The sequence below is a fragment of the Octopus sinensis genome, linkage group LG1 (genome assembly GCF_006345805.1).
Source record: "Octopus sinensis linkage group LG1, ASM634580v1, whole genome shotgun sequence".
In the NCBI taxonomy this organism is placed as follows: domain Eukaryota; kingdom Metazoa; phylum Mollusca; class Cephalopoda; order Octopoda; family Octopodidae; genus Octopus; species Octopus sinensis.
In genome coordinates, this window is record NC_042997.1 from 207835598 (window position 1) to 207851577 (window position 15980).

The following is a 15980-nucleotide window of genomic DNA, read 5'->3' on the forward strand; positions in this document are numbered from 1 at the left end:
GACAATAAACTTCGCTTGCAAAGACCTGTTGAGGCAAGTGAAAACAAAATCAGAATTGCAGACATGGCTGATGACAGTACTGCTTGATTGGCACTTGTGCCAGTGGAACATTGAAAGCACATCCAAGCTGATTGGCTCCCATGCTGGTGGCACGTAAAATGCACCATTCGAGCATGATCGTCGCCAGCACTGCCTTACCGGCACATGTGCCGATGCCATGTGAAAGGATAACATTCAAGTGTGGTCAATGCCATAAAACACCTTTGAGCATGGATGTTGCCAAAACCGACTGACTGGCTCGCGTGCTGGTGGCACGTAAAATCACCCACTACACTCTAGGAGTGGTTAGCACTAGGAAGGGCAACCAGCTGTAGAAACTCTGCCAGATCAGACTGAGCCTGGTACGGCCTTCTGGCTCACCAGCCCTCAGTCAAACCGTCCAACCCATGCCAGCATGGAAAGCAGACGTTAAACAACTATGATGATGATGATGATGTGTGAGTGTGTGTGTGTGTGTGTATATATATATATATATATATACATATATAATAATAATAACAAAGGGTAAAATTGATTAATTAAGAAGGAATCAATAATTTCACCAAGTAGAATTCAGTATGAAAAAAGGACCGTTTCACGGCAAACTTAGATAAAGATTTGCTTCACCACACACCGAAGTTTAGAAATAGCCGCCAAAAATCTTAGCTATTTCTTCTACTTTAAAAAGGGTCTTCCAGAGAAACCAAAATACTTGAAGGTTATTCGGTTTCTCTGGAAGACCCTTTTTAAAGTAGAAGAAATAGCTAAGATTTTTGGCTGCTATTTCTAAACTTCAGTGTGTGGTGAAGCAAATCTTTGCTGAAACCTTTTATTAGTATATCCAGTACAATATGTTGCATAGTTGGGTTGTTGGCAACTAAACTGGTACGCCCACCAGAATATCCTGGTGAGGAGGGTTGCTAGAAACCCAGCAAGATTACAAACAAGAAGTCGGATGAACCTAATGCAATAGACCGCGTATGCAGAATTTCTGGGATGGTGTCTGGCGTGCTGACAGACCACTGGGAGTGAGGTGCCCCTCAGCTTCTGTTGAAGCATGTTTCTAGAAGGTCACTCTGATATAAAACCAGATATGCAGGGAACGGCAGTGGAAATTTTGGGGATCTTTGGTTTGTGCTAGAGATCATGGCGTTCCCACATCCCTGAGCCTATGACTCATATTGGCACCAGACATCTCACTTTGATTTGTCTCTGGGTAATGACAATAAAGTGGAGAGGGTCTATGAAATATCGTGCAAGCCTTATTAGACCTACACCTGTAGTCAGGCATTGCTGACCTCTGCTCGATGTGTGCTGATTTTTTCCCCCTAAATATATATATATATATATATATATATATATATATATATTTATTTATTTATTTATTTATTTTCAGTATATATGTATCTTTATTCTTAGTATATATTTATATATGTATTCATTTTTAGTATATTTTTATTTTATTTTTATTCGGAAGTCCAACAGTGAAGGGAAGGTGGTGAAGCAAGCAGACCTTACAGGTTGAAAGCATGTAGTCAGCGACCTGCACGTAGGTGGCCCATGCTAGATATAAAATCATCTCCTTGCCGCCCAAGACAGTGGTAAAATTCAGTTGCTGCATGGGTGTCTGAGCAGTTCAATTTGGAGAGGGCACCACTCACCTTGAGGCCAGGGAGGTTGTAGAAAAGGTGCACCAAAAATTGCCTGTCTTTCTAGATCTGGTCAGTTTAGCATGACTCAAACAACGAAAACGCGAAATCAATGCTAGTTTAGTCCAGAGACTGCTTGTGCACGAAATCAAATTGAATGCTGGATCAGGAACGAACCCAACAGAAGGGGATTCTGACAATGAATGAGAGCCAAATGGAAAGAGATAGGACTCTTCAAAACAAGTGAGCATCTGTTAGGTGACCAGGCAAGAGCAATTAGAGCAAAAACATGGAAATTGAAGAGATAAAAAGAAAAGTAGAAAACAGAAATAATCCTTCACCAACAGATAACGTGCCCAGTGAGAACAGAGAAATAAATAACGGCAGTGAAGATGTAGAACAAAGTGTAAATGTAAATGAATTCTCCACAAATTAAGCAGAAGTAATAGGAAGAGCTGTATCACAAGAATACGGTGATGACCAACAAGATGTAGAGAGGATATATTTAAGAAGACCAGGATCAAGACCCTTCCCCCCATAATCTGAGGTACATTGACTGATGCAAGATCAAGGTTGATTCATTTCTTGGGCTATTCCATACGAGAAATATAACTAATGCTAACAAGATTATTTAGGGTGCAGCAATTGTTGCTGCAGATAGAATTGGATACAAAAGGAAAGAACAAACAGAACGTAAAGAACTGTTCTGGTGTAGAGGAATTTGTGAGGAACAAAGACATTTTGATAGATTGAGAAGAGGGGAATTGCAGAACGATAGTATAAGAATGATGCTGGAAAGAACAGATGAGATAAGAGATAAATTGTATAATGTGATATTGGAAGAATTGAAACAAAGAGTTGGAGCAATCAAAGCAAAAGAGGAAAGACATTACAATAGAAGAAAATAATTCAAGCAGAACAGATTGTTTGAAGCAAATCAGAAGGAGCTGTTTAGGAACTGGATGGGCAATTACGTATAACAATGATACCAGAAGTAGAGGAAAGTAGGGCATTCTGGAGAGGGATCTGGGACCAATCTGCAGATCATAATAATGAAGCTGAGTGATTGCATGAAATCCAAAATAGGTTAAGAAATATAGAAGGCAAAAAAGACATAAAAATAACTACAGAAATGATAAAAAAAGCAGTTAAGAAAATTCCCAAATCGGAAAAGCCCAGGATTGGATGGGGTCACGGGTTATTGGACAAACAAGCTGAGAGAGCTTCGTAAAAGGATAGCGCAACAGCTAGATGAGTGCTTGTGGGAAGGTGCAGTACCCAGCTAGAAGACGAAGGGACAGACATTGTTATGTGCCAAGGATCCTGGGAAGGGAAATGTTGCATCCAACTTTAGAACAATATCATGGTTTTTGCTCATGTGGAAACTAATGTCACCTAATTTCTCCTGAAATTGCTGGCCTTGCGCCAAAATTTGAAACCAAAACTCCAGTGTTGTTTATGGTCAATAAAATAAGTACCAGTTGAGCACTGGGGTAGATATAATTGACTTACCCACTCTCCTGAAATTGCTGGCCTTGAGCCAAAATTTAAAACCAAAATTCCAGTGATGTTTATGGTAAATAAAATAAGTACCAGTTGATCACTGTGGTTGCTGTAATTGACTTAGACACTCACCTGAAATTGCTAGCCTTGTGCCAAAATTTAAAACCAAAATTCCAGCGATGTTTATGGTCAATAAAATAAGTACCAGTTGATCACTGGGGTAGATATAATTGACTTAGCCACTCTCCTGAAATTGCTGGCCTTGAGCCAAAATTTAAAACCAAAATTCCAGTGATGTTTATGGTCAATAAAATAAGTACCAGTTGATCACTGGTGTTGATGTAATTGACTTAGACACTCTCCTGAAATTGATGGCCTTCTGCCAAAATTTAAAACCAAAATTCCAGTGATGTTTATGGTCAATAAAATAAGTACCAGTTGATCACTGGTGTTGATGTAATTGACTTAGTCACTCTCCAGAAATTGCTAGCCTTGTGCCAAAATTTAAAACCAAAATTCCAGTGATGTTTATGGTCAATAAAATAAGTACCAGTTGATCACTGGGGTTGATGTAATTGACTTAGCCACTCTCCTGAAATTGCTGGCCTTGTGCCAAAATTAAAACCTAAAATTCCAGTGATGTTTATGGTCAATAAAATAAGTACCAGTTCAGCACTGGGGTTGATGTAATTGACTTTGCCACTCTCCTGAAATTGCTGGCCTTCTGCCAAAATTTGAAACCAAAATTCCAGTGATGTTTATGGTCAATAAAATAAGTACCGGTTGAGCACAGGGTTTGATGTAATTGACTCACCCACTCTCTTGAAATTACTGGCCTTGTGCCAAAATTTAAAACCGAAATTCCAGTGATGCTTATGGTCAATAAAATAAGTACCAGTTCAGCACTGGGGTTGATGTAATTGACTTAGCCCACAACTGAAATTGGTGGCCTTGTGCCAAAATTTAAAATCAAAATTCCAGTGATGTTTATGGTCAATAAAATAAGTACCAATTGGGCATTGGGGTTGATGTAATTGACTTAGCCACTCTCCTGAAATTGCTGGCCTTGTGCCAAAATTTGAAACCAAAATTCCAGTGATGATTTTGGTCAATAAAATAAGTACCAGTTGAGCACTGGAGTTGATGTAATTGACTCACCCACTCTCTTGAAATTACTGGCCTTGAGCCAAAATTTGAAACCAAAATTCCAGTGATGTTTATGGTCAATAAAATAAGTACCAGTTGAGCACTAGGGTTGATGTAATTGACTTAGACACTCTCCTGAAATTGGCGGCCTTGTGCCAAAATTTGAAACCAAAATTCCAGTGATGTTTATGGTCAATAAAATAAGTACCAGTTGAGCACTAGGGTTGATGTAATTGACTTAGACACTCTCCTGAAATTGCTGGCCTTGTGCCAAAATTTGAAAGCAAAATTCCAGTGATGTTTATGGTCAATAAAATAAGTACCAGTTGAGCACTGGGGTTGATGTAATTGACTTAGACACTCTCCTGAAATTGGTGGCCTTATGCCAAAATTTGAAACCAAAATTCCAGTGATGTTTATGGTCAATGAAATAAGTACCAGTTGAACACTGGGTTTGTGATGTAATTGACTTAGTCACTCTCAGAAATTGGTGGCGTTGTGCCAAAATTTTAAACCAAAATTCCAGTGATGTTTATGATCAATAAAATAAGTACCAATTGAGCAGTGGGGTTACATGTAATTGACTTAGCCACTCTCCTGAAGTTGCTGGCCTTTGCCAAAATTTAAAACCAAAATTCCAGTGATGTTTATGGTCAATAAAATAAGTACCAGTTGAGCACTAGGGTTGAGGTAATTGACTTCGACACTCCCCTGAAATTGCTGGCCTTGTGCCAAAATTTGAAAGCCAAATTCCAGTGATGTTTATGATCAATAAAATAAGTACCAGTTGACCACTGGGGTTGATGTAATTGACTTAGACATTCTCCTGAAATTGGTGGCCTTGTGACAAAATTTAAAACCAAACTTCCAGTGATGTTTATGGTCAATAAAATAAGTACCAGTTGAGCACTGGGGTTGATGTAATTGACTTAGACACTCTCCTGAAATTGCTGGCCTTGTGCCAAAATTTGAAAGCAAAATTCCAGTGATGTTTATTGTCAATAAATTAAGTACCAGTTGAGCACTGGTGTTGATGTAATTGACTTAGCCACTCTCCTGAAATTGCTGGCCTTGTGCAAAAATTTGAAACCAAAATTCCAGTGATGTTTATGGTCAATAAAATAAGTACCAGTTGAGCACTGGGGTTGATGTAATTGACTTAGCCACTCTCCTGAAATTGCTGGCCTTGTGCCAAAATTTGAAACCAAAATTCCAGTGATGATTTTGACAATAAAATAAGTACCAGTTGAGCGCTGGGGTTGATGTAATTGACTTAGCCACTCTCCTGAAATTGCTGGCCTTCTGCCAAAATTTTAAACCAAAATTCCAGTGATGTTTATGGTCAATAAAATAAGTACCAGTTGAGCAGTGGGGTACATGTAATTGACTTAGCCACTCTCCTGAAATTGCTGGCCTTGCCAAAATTTGAAACCAAAATTCCAGTGATGTTTATGTTCAATAAAAATAAGTACCAGTTGAGCACTGGGGTTGATGTAATTGACTTAGACACTCTCCTGAAATTGCTGGCCTTGCCAAATTTAAAACCAAAATTCCAGTGATGTTTATGGTCAATAAAATAAGTACCAGTTGAGCACTAGGGTTGATGTAATTGACTTAGACACTCTCCTGAAATTGGTGGCCTTGTGCCAAAATTTGAACCAAAATTCCAGTGATGTTTATGGTTATAAAATAAGTACCAGTTGAGCACTGGGGTACATGTAATTGACTTAGACACTCTCCTGAAATTGCTGGCCTTGTGCCAAAATTTGAAAGCAAAATTCCAGTGATGTTTATGGTCAATAAAATAAGTACCAGTTGATCACTGGGTTGATGTAATTGACTTAGACACACACCTGAAATTGCTGGCGTTGTGCCAAAATTTAAAACCAAACTCCAGTGATGTTTATGGTCAATGAAATAAGTACCAGTTGAGCACTGGGTTGATGTAATTGACTTCGTCACTCCCAAGAAGTTGGGCGTTGTGCCAAAATTTTAAAACCAAAATTCCAGTGATGTTTATGGTCAATAAAATAAGTACAATTGAGCAGTGGGGTACATGTAATTGACTTAGCCACTCTCCTGAAATTGCTGGCCTTGTGCCAAAATTTAAAACCAAAATTCCAGTGATGTTTATGGTCAATAAAATAAGTACCAGTTGAGCACTAGGGTTGAGGTAATTGACTTCGACACTCCCCTGAAATTGCTGGCCTTGTGCCAAAATTTGAAAGCAAAATTCCAGTGATGTTTATGATCAATAAAATAAGTACCAGTTGACCACTGGGGTTGATGTAATTGACTTAGACATTCTCCTGAAATTGGTGGCCTTGTGACAAAATTTAAAACCAAACTTCCAGTGATGTTTATGGTCAATAAAATAAGTACCAGTTGAGCACTGGGGTTGATGTAATTGACTTAGACACTCTCCTGAAATTGCTGGCCTTGTGCCAAAATTTGAAAGCAAAATTCCAGTGATGTTTATTGTCAATAAATTAAGTACCAGTTGAGCACTGGGTGTGATGTAATTGACTTAGCCACTCTCCTGAATTGCTGGCCTTGTGCAAAAATTTGAAACCAAAATTCCAGTGATGTTTATGGTCAATAAAATAAGTACCAGTTGAGCACTGGGTTGATGTAATTGACTTAGCCACTCTCCTGAAATTGCTGGCCTTGTGCCAAAATTTGAAACCAAAATTCCAGTGATGTTTGGTCAATAAAATAAGTACCAGTTGAGCGCTGGGTTGATGTAATTGACTTAGCCACTCTCCTGAAATTGCTGGCCTTCTGCCAAAATTTAAAACCAAAATTCCAGTGATGTTTATGGTCAATAAAATAAGTACCAATTGAGCAGTGGGGTTGATGTAATTGACTTAGCCACTCTCCTGAAATTGCTGGCCTTGTGCCAAAATTTGAAACCAAAATTCCAGTCATGTTTATGGTCAATAAAATAAGTACCAGTTGATCACTGGGGTTGATGTAATTGACTTAGACACTCTCCTGAAATTGCTGGCCTTCTGCCAAAATTTAAAACCAAAATTCCAGTGATGTTTATGGTCAATAAAATAAGTACCAGTTGAGCACTAGGGTTGAGGTAATTGACTTAGACACTCTCCTGAAATTGGTGGCCTTGTGCCAAAATTTGAAACCAAAATTCCAGTGATGTTTATGGTTAATAAAATAAGTACCAGTTGAGCACTGGGGTACATGTAATTGACTTAGACACTCTCCTGAAATTGCTGGCCTTGTGCCAAAATTTGAAAGCAAAATTCCAGTGATGTTTATGGTCAATAAAATAAGTACCAGTTGATCACTGGGGTGATGTAATTGACTTAGACACTCTCCTGAAATTGCTGGCGTTGTGCCAAAATTTAAAACCAAAATTCCAGTGATGTTTATGGTCAATGAAATAAGTACCAGTTGAGCACTAGGGTTGAGGTAATTGACTTAGAACTCTCCTGAAATTGCTGGCCTTTGCCAAAATTGAAACCAAAATTCCAGTGATGTTTATGGTTAATAAAATAAGTACCAGTTGAGCACTGGGTTTACATGTAATTGACTTAGACACTCTCCTGAAATTGCTGGCTTGTGCCAAAATTTGAAAGCAAAAATTCCAGTGATGTTTATGGTCAATAAAATAAGTACCAGTTGATCATGGGGTTGATGTAATTGACTTAGACCACTCTCCTGAAATTGCTGGCGTTGTGCCAAAATTTAAAACCAAAACTCCTGTGATGTTTATGGTCAATGAAATAAGTACCAGTTGAGCACTGGCTTTGATGTAATTGACTTCGTCACTCCCAAGAAGTGGTGGCGTTGTGCCAAAAATTTAAACGAAAATTCCAGTGATGTTTATGGTCAATAAAATAAGTACCATTGAGCAGTGGGGTACATGTAATTGACTTAGCCACTTCCTGAAATGCTGGCCTTGTGCCAAAATTTAAAACCAAATTCCAGTGATGTTATGGTCAATAAAATAAGTACCAGTTGAGCACTAGGGTTGAGGTAATTGACTTCGACACTCCTGAAATTGCTGGCCTTGTGCCAAAATTGAAAGCAAAATTCCAGTGATGTTTATGATCAATAAAATAAGTACCAGTTGACCACTGGGGGTTGATGTAATTGACTTAGACATTCTCCTGAATTGGTGGCCTTGTGACAAAATTGAAAACCAATCTTCCAGTGATGTTTATGGTCATAAAATAAGTACCAGTTGAGCACTGGGTTGATGTAATTGACTTAGACCCTCTCCTGAAATTGCTGGCCTTGTGCCAAAATTTGAAAGCAAAATTCCAGTGATGTTTATTGTCAATAAATTAAGTAACAGTTGAGCACTGGTGTTGATGTAATTGACTTAGCCACTCTCCTGAAATTGCTGGCCTTGTGCAAAAATTTGAAACCAAAATTCCAGTTATGTTTATGGTCAATAAAATAAGTACCAGTTGAGCGCTGGGGTTGATGTAATTGACTTAGCCACTCTCCTGAAATTGCTGGCCTTGTGCCAAAATTTGAAACCAAAATTCCAGTGATGATTTTGGTCAATAAAATAAGTACCAGTTGAGCGCTGGGGTTGATGTAATTGACTTAGCCACTCTCCTGAAATTGCTGGCCTTCTGCCAAAATTTTAAACCAAAATTCCAGTGATGTTTATGGTCAATAAAATAAGTACCAATTGAGCAGTGGGGGTGTACAGTAATTGACTTAGCCACTCCTGAAATTGCTGGCCTTGTGCCAAATTTAAAACAAAACAATTCCAGTCATGTTTATGTTCAATAAATAAAATAAGTACCAGTTGATCACTGGGGTTGATGTAATTGACTTAGACACTCTCTCCTGAAATTGCTGGCCTTGTGCCAAAATTTGAAACCAAAATTCCAGTGATGTTTATGGTCAATAAAATAAGTACCAGTGAGCACTGGGGTTGATGTAATTGACTTAGCCACTCTCTGAAATTGCTGGCCTTCTGCCAAAATTTAAAACAAAATTCCAGTGATGTTTATGGTCAATAAAATAAATACAAATTGAGCACTGGAGTTGATGTAATTGACATAGACGCTGTCTTGAAATTGCTGGCCTTGAGCCAAAATTTGAAACCAAAATTCCAGTGATGTTTATGGTCAATAAAAAGTACCAGTTGAGCATTAGGGTTGATGTATTGACTTAGACACTCTCCTGAAATTGGTTGCCCTTGTGCCAAATTTGAAAGCAAAAATCCCAGTGATATTTATGGTCAATAAAATAAGTACCAGTTGAGCACTAGGGTTGATGTAATTGACTTAGACACTCTCCTGAAATTGCTGGCCTTGTGCCAAAATTTGAAACCAAAATTCCAGTGATATTATGGTCAATAATATAAGTACCAGTTGAGCACTAGGGTTGATGTAATTGACTTAGACACTCTCCTGAAATTGGCGGCCTTGTGCCAAAATTTGAAACCAAAATTCCAGTGATGTTTATGGTCAATAAAATAAGTACCAGTTGAGCACTAGGGTTGATGTAATTGACTTAGACACTCTCCTGAAATTGCTGGCCTTGTGCCAAAATTTGAAAGCAAAATTCCAGTGATGTTTATGGTCAATAAAATAAGTACCAGTTGAGCACTGGGGTTGATGTAATTGACTTAGACACTCTCCTGAAATTGGTGGCCTTATTCCAAAATTTGAAACCAAAACTCCTGTGATGTTTATGGTCAATGAAATAAGTACCAGTTGAGCACTGGGTTTGATGTAATTGACTTCGTCACTCTCAAGAAGTTGGTGGCGTTGTGCCAAAATTTTAAACCAAAATTCCAGTGATGTTTATGGTCAATAAAATAAGTACCAATTGAGCAGTGGGGTACATGTAATTGACTTAGCCACTCTCCTGAAGTTGCTGGCCTTGTGCCAAAATTTAAAACCAAAATTCCAGTGATGTTTATGGTCAATAAAATAAGTACCAGTTGAGCACTAGGGTGAGGTGAGGCTTGACTTCGACGACACTCCCCTGAATTGCTGGCCTTGTGCCAAACTTGAAAGCAAAATTCCAGTGATGTTTATGATCAATAAAATAAGTACCAGTTGACCACTGGGGTTGATGTAATGACTTAGACATTTCCTGAAATTGGTGGCCTGTGACAAAATTTAAAACCAAACTTCCAGTGATGTTTATGGTCAATAAAATAAGTACCAGTTGAGCACTGGGGTTGATGTAATTGACTTAGACACACTCCTGAAATTGCTGCCTCTTGTGCCAAAATTGAAAGCAAAATTCCAGTGATGTTTATTGTCAATAAATAAGTACCAGTTGAGCACTGGTGTTGATGTAATTGACTTAGCCACTCTCCTGAAATTGCTGGCCTTGTGCAAAAATTTGAAACCAAAATTCCAGTGATGTTTATGGACAATAAAATAAGTACAGTTGAGCACTGGGGTTGATGTAATTGACTTAGCCACTCTCCTGAAATTGCTGGCCTTGTGCCAAAATTGAAACCAAAATTCAGTGATGATTTTGGTCAATAAAATAAGTACCAGTTGAGCACTGGGTTTGATGTAATTGACTTAGACACTCTCCTGAAATGCTGGCCTTCTGCCAAAATTTTTAAACAAAATTCCAGTGATGTTTATGGTCAATAAAATAAGTACCAATTGAGCAGTGGGGTACATATAATTGACATAGCCACTCTCCTGAAATTGCTGGCCTTGTGCCAAAATTTGAAACCAAAATTCCAGTCATGTTTATGTTCAATAAAAAAAGTACCAGTTGATCACTGGGGTTGATGTAATTGACTTAGACACTCTCCTGAAATTGCTGGCCTTCTGCCAAAATTTAAAACCAAAATTCCAGTGATGTTTATGGTCAATAAAATAAGTACCAGTTGAGCACTAGGGTTGAGGTAATTGACTTAGACACTCTCCTGAAATTGGTGGCCTTGTGCCAAAATTTGAAACCAAAATTCCAGTGATGTTTATGGTTAATAAAATAAGTACCAGTTGAGCACTGGGTACATGTAATTGACTTAGACACTCTCCTGAAATTGCTGGCCTTGTGCCAAAATTTGAAAGCAAAATTCCAGTGATGTTTATGGTCAATAAAATAAGTACCAGTTGATCACTGGGGTTGATGTAATTGACTTAACACTCACCTGAAATTGCTGGCGTTGTGCCAAAATTTAAAACCAAAACTCAGTGATGTTTATGGTCAATGAAATAAGTACCAGTTGAGCACTAGGGTTGATGTAATTGACTTAGACACTCTCCTGAAATTGCTGGCCTTCTGCCAAAATTTGAAACCAAAATTCCAGTGATGTTTATGGTTATAAAATAAGTACCAGTTGAGCACTGGGTACATGTAATTGACTTAGACACTCTCCTGAAATTGCTGGCCTTGTGCAAAAATTTGAAAGCAAAATTCCAGTGATGTTTATGGTCAATAAAATAAGTACCAGTTGATCACTGGGGTGATGTAATTGACTTAGACACCTCCTGAAATTGCTGGCCTTGTGCCAAAATTTAAAACCAAAACTCCTGTGATGTTTATGGTCAATGAAATAAGTACCAGTTGAGCACTGGGTTTGATGTAATTGACTTCGTCACTCTCAAGAAGTTGGTGGCGTTGTGCCAAAATTTTAAACCAAAATTCCAGTGATGTTTATGGTCAATAAAATAAGTACCAATTGAGCAGTGGGGTACATGTAATTGACTTAGCCACTCTCCTGAAATTGCTGGCCTTGTGCCAAAATTTAAAACCAAAATTCCAGTGATGTTTATGGTCAATAAAATAAGTACCAGTTGAGCACTAGGGTTGAGGTAATTGACTTCGACACTCCCCTGAAATTGCTGGCCTTGTGCCAAAATTTGAAAGCAAAATTCCAGTGATGTTTATGATCAATAAAATAAGTACCAGTTGACCACTGGGGTTGATGTAATTGACTTAGACACTCTCCTGAATTGTGGGCCTTGTGACAAAATTGAAAACCAATTTCCAGTGATGTTTATGGTCAATAAAATAAGTACCAGTTGAGCACTGGGGTTGATGTAATTGACTTAGACACTCTCCTGAAATTGCTGGCCTTGTGCCAAAATTTGAAAGCAAAATTCCAGTGATGTTTATTGTCAATAAATTAAGTACAGTTGAGCACTGGTGTTGATGTAATTGACTTAGCCACTCTCCTGAAATGCTGGCCTTTGCAAAAATTTGAAACCAAAATTCCAGTTATGTTTATGGTCAATAAAATAAGTACCAGTTGAGCACTGGGGTTGATGTAATTGACTTAGCCACTCTCCTGAAATTGCTGGCCTTGTGCCAAAATTTGAAACCAAAATTCCAGTGATGATTTTGGTCAATAAAATAAGTACCAGTTGAGCGCTGGGGTTGATGTAATTGACTTAGCCACTCTCCTGAAATTGCTGGCCTTCTGCCAAAATTTTAAACCAAAATTCCAGTGATGTTTATGGTCAATAAAATAAGTACCAATTGAGCAGTGGGGTACATGTAATTGACTTAGCCACTCTCCTGAAATTGCTGGCCTTGTGCCAAAATTTAAAACCAAAATTCCAGTCATGTTTATGTTCAATAAAATAAGTACCAGTTGATCACTGGGGTTGATGTAATTGACTTAGACACTCTCCTGAAATTGCTGGCCTTGTGCCAAAATTTGAAACCAAAATTCCAGTGATGTTTATGGTCAATAAAATAAGTACCAGTTGAGCACTGGGGTTGATGTAATTGACTTAGCCACTCTCCTGAAATTGCTGGCCTTCTGCCAAAATTTAAAACCAAAATTCCAGTGATGTTTATGGTCAATAAAATAAATACAAATTGAGCACTGGAGTTGATGTAATTGACATAGACGCTGTCTTGAAATTGCTGGCCTTGAGCCAAAATTTGAAACCAAAATTCCAGTGATGTTTATGGTCAATAAAATAAGTACCAGTTGAGCATTAGGGTTGATGTAATTGACTTAGACACTCTCCTGAAATTGGTGCCCTTGTGCCAAAATTTGAAAGCAAAATTCCAGTGATGTTTATGGTCAATAAAATAAGTACCAGTTGAGCACTAGGGTTGATGTAATTGACTTAGACACTCTCCTGAAATTGCTGGCCTTGTGCCAAAATTTGAAACCAAAATTCCAGTGATATTATGGTCAATAATATAAGTACCAGTTGAGCACTAGGGTTGATGTAATTGACTTAGACACTCTCCTGAAATTGGCGGCCTTGTGCCAAAATTTGAAACCAAAATTCCAGTGATGTTTATGGTCAATAAAATAAGTACCAGTTGAGCACTAGGGTTGATGTAATTGACTTAGACACTCTCCTGAAATTGCTGGCCTTCTGCCAAAATTTAAAGCAAAATTCCAGTGATGTTTATGGTCAATAAAATAAGTACCAGTTGAGCACTGGGGTTGATGTAATGACTTAGACACTCTCCTGAATTGGTGGCCTTATTCCAAAATTTGAAACCAAAACTCCTGTGATGTTTATGGTCAATGAAATAAGTACCAGTTGAGCACTGGGTTTGATGTAATTGACTTCGTCACTCTCAAGAAGTTGGTGGCGTTGTGCCAAAATTTTAAACCAAAATTCCAGTGATGTTTATGGTCAATAAAATAAGTACCAATTGAGCAGTGGGGTACATGTAATTGACTTAGCCACTCTCCTGAAGTTGCTGGCCTTGTGCCAAAATTTAAAACCAAAATTCCAGTGATGTTTATGGTCAATAAAATAAGTACCAGTTGAGCACTAGGGTTGAGGTAATTGACTTCGACACTCCCCTGAAATTGCTGGCCTTGTGCCAAACTTTGAAAGCAAAATTCCAGTGATGTTTATGATCAATAAAATAAGTACCAGTTGACCACTGGGGTTGATGTAATTGACTTAGACATTCTCCTGAAATTGGTGGCCTTGTGACAAAATTTAAAACCAAACTTCCAGTGATGTTTATGGTCAATAAAATAAGTACCAGTTGAGCACTGGGGTTGATGTAATTGACTTAGACACTCTCCTGAAATTGCTGGCCTTGTGCCAAAATTTGAAAGCAAAATTCCAGTGATGTTTATTGTCAATAAATTAAGTACCAGTTGAGCACTGGTGTTGATGTAATTGACTTAGCCACTCTCCTGAAATTGCTGGCCTTGTGCAAAATTTGAAACCAAAATTCCAGTGATGTTTATGGTATGGACATAAAATAAGTACCAGTTGAGCACTGGGGTTGATGTAATTGACTTAGCCACTTCTCCTGAAATTGCTGCCTTGTGCCAAAATTTGAACCAAAATTCCAGTGATGATTTTGGTCAATAAAATAAGTACCAGTTGAGCACTGGGGTTGATGTAATTGACTTAGACACTCTCCTGAAATTGCTGGCCTTCTGCCAAAATTTTAAACCAAAATTCCAGTGATGTTTATGGTCAATAAAATAAGTACCAATTGAGCAGTGGGGTACATATAATTGACATAGCCACTCTCCTGAAATTGCTGGCCTTGTGCCAAAATTTGAAACCAAAATTCCAGTCATGTTTATGTTCAATAATAAGTACCAGTTGATCACTGGGGTTGATGTAATTGACTTAGACACTCTCCTGAAATTGCTGGCCTTCTGCCAAAATTTAAAACCAAAATTCCAGTGATGTTTATGGTCAATAAATAAGTACCAGTTGAGCACTGGGTTGAGGTAATTGACTTAGACACTCTCCTGAAATTGGTGGCCTTGTGCCAAAATTTGAAACCAAAATTCCAGTGATGTTTATGGTTAATAAAATAAGTACCAGTTGAGCACTGGGGTACATGTAATTGACTTAGACACTCTCCTGAATTGCTGGCCTTGTGCCAAAATTTGAAAGCAAAATTCCAGTGATGTTTATGGTCAATAAAATAAGTACCAGTTGATCACTGGGGTTGATGTAATTGACTTGACACACACCTGAAATTGCTGGCGTTGTGCCAAAATCTAAAACCAAAACTCCTGTGATGTTTATGGTCAATGAAATAAGTACCAGTTGAGCACTGGGTTTGATGTAATTGACTTCGTCACTCTCAAGAAGTTGTGGCGTTGTGCCAAATTTGAAACCAAAATTCCAGTGATGTTATGGTCAATAAAATAAGTACCAATTGAGCAGTGGGGTACATGTAATTGACTTAGCCACTCTCCTGAAATTGCTGGCCTTGTGCCAAAATTTAAAACCAAAATTCCAGTGATGTTTATGGTCAATAAAAAAGTACCAGTTGAGCCACTAGGGTTGAGTAATTGACTTCGACCACTCCCCTGAAATTGCTGGCCTTGTGCCGAAATTTGAAACCAAAATTCCAGTGATGTTTATGATCAATAAAATAAGTACCAGTTGACCACTGGGGTTGATGTAATTGACTTAGACTTCTCCTGAAATGGTGCCTTGTGACAAAATTAAAACCAAACTTCAGTGATGTTTATGGTCATAAAATAAGTACCAGTTGAGCACTGGGGTTGATGTAATTGACTTAGACACTCTCCTGAAATGCTGGCCTTGTGCCAATTTGAAAGCAAAATTCCAGTGATGTTTATTGTCAATAATTAAGTACCAGTTGAGCACTGGGGTTGATGTAATTGACTTAGCCACTCTCTTGAAATTGCTGGCCTTGTGCAAAAATTTTAAACCAAAATTCCAGTGATGTTTATGGTCAATAAAATAAGTACCA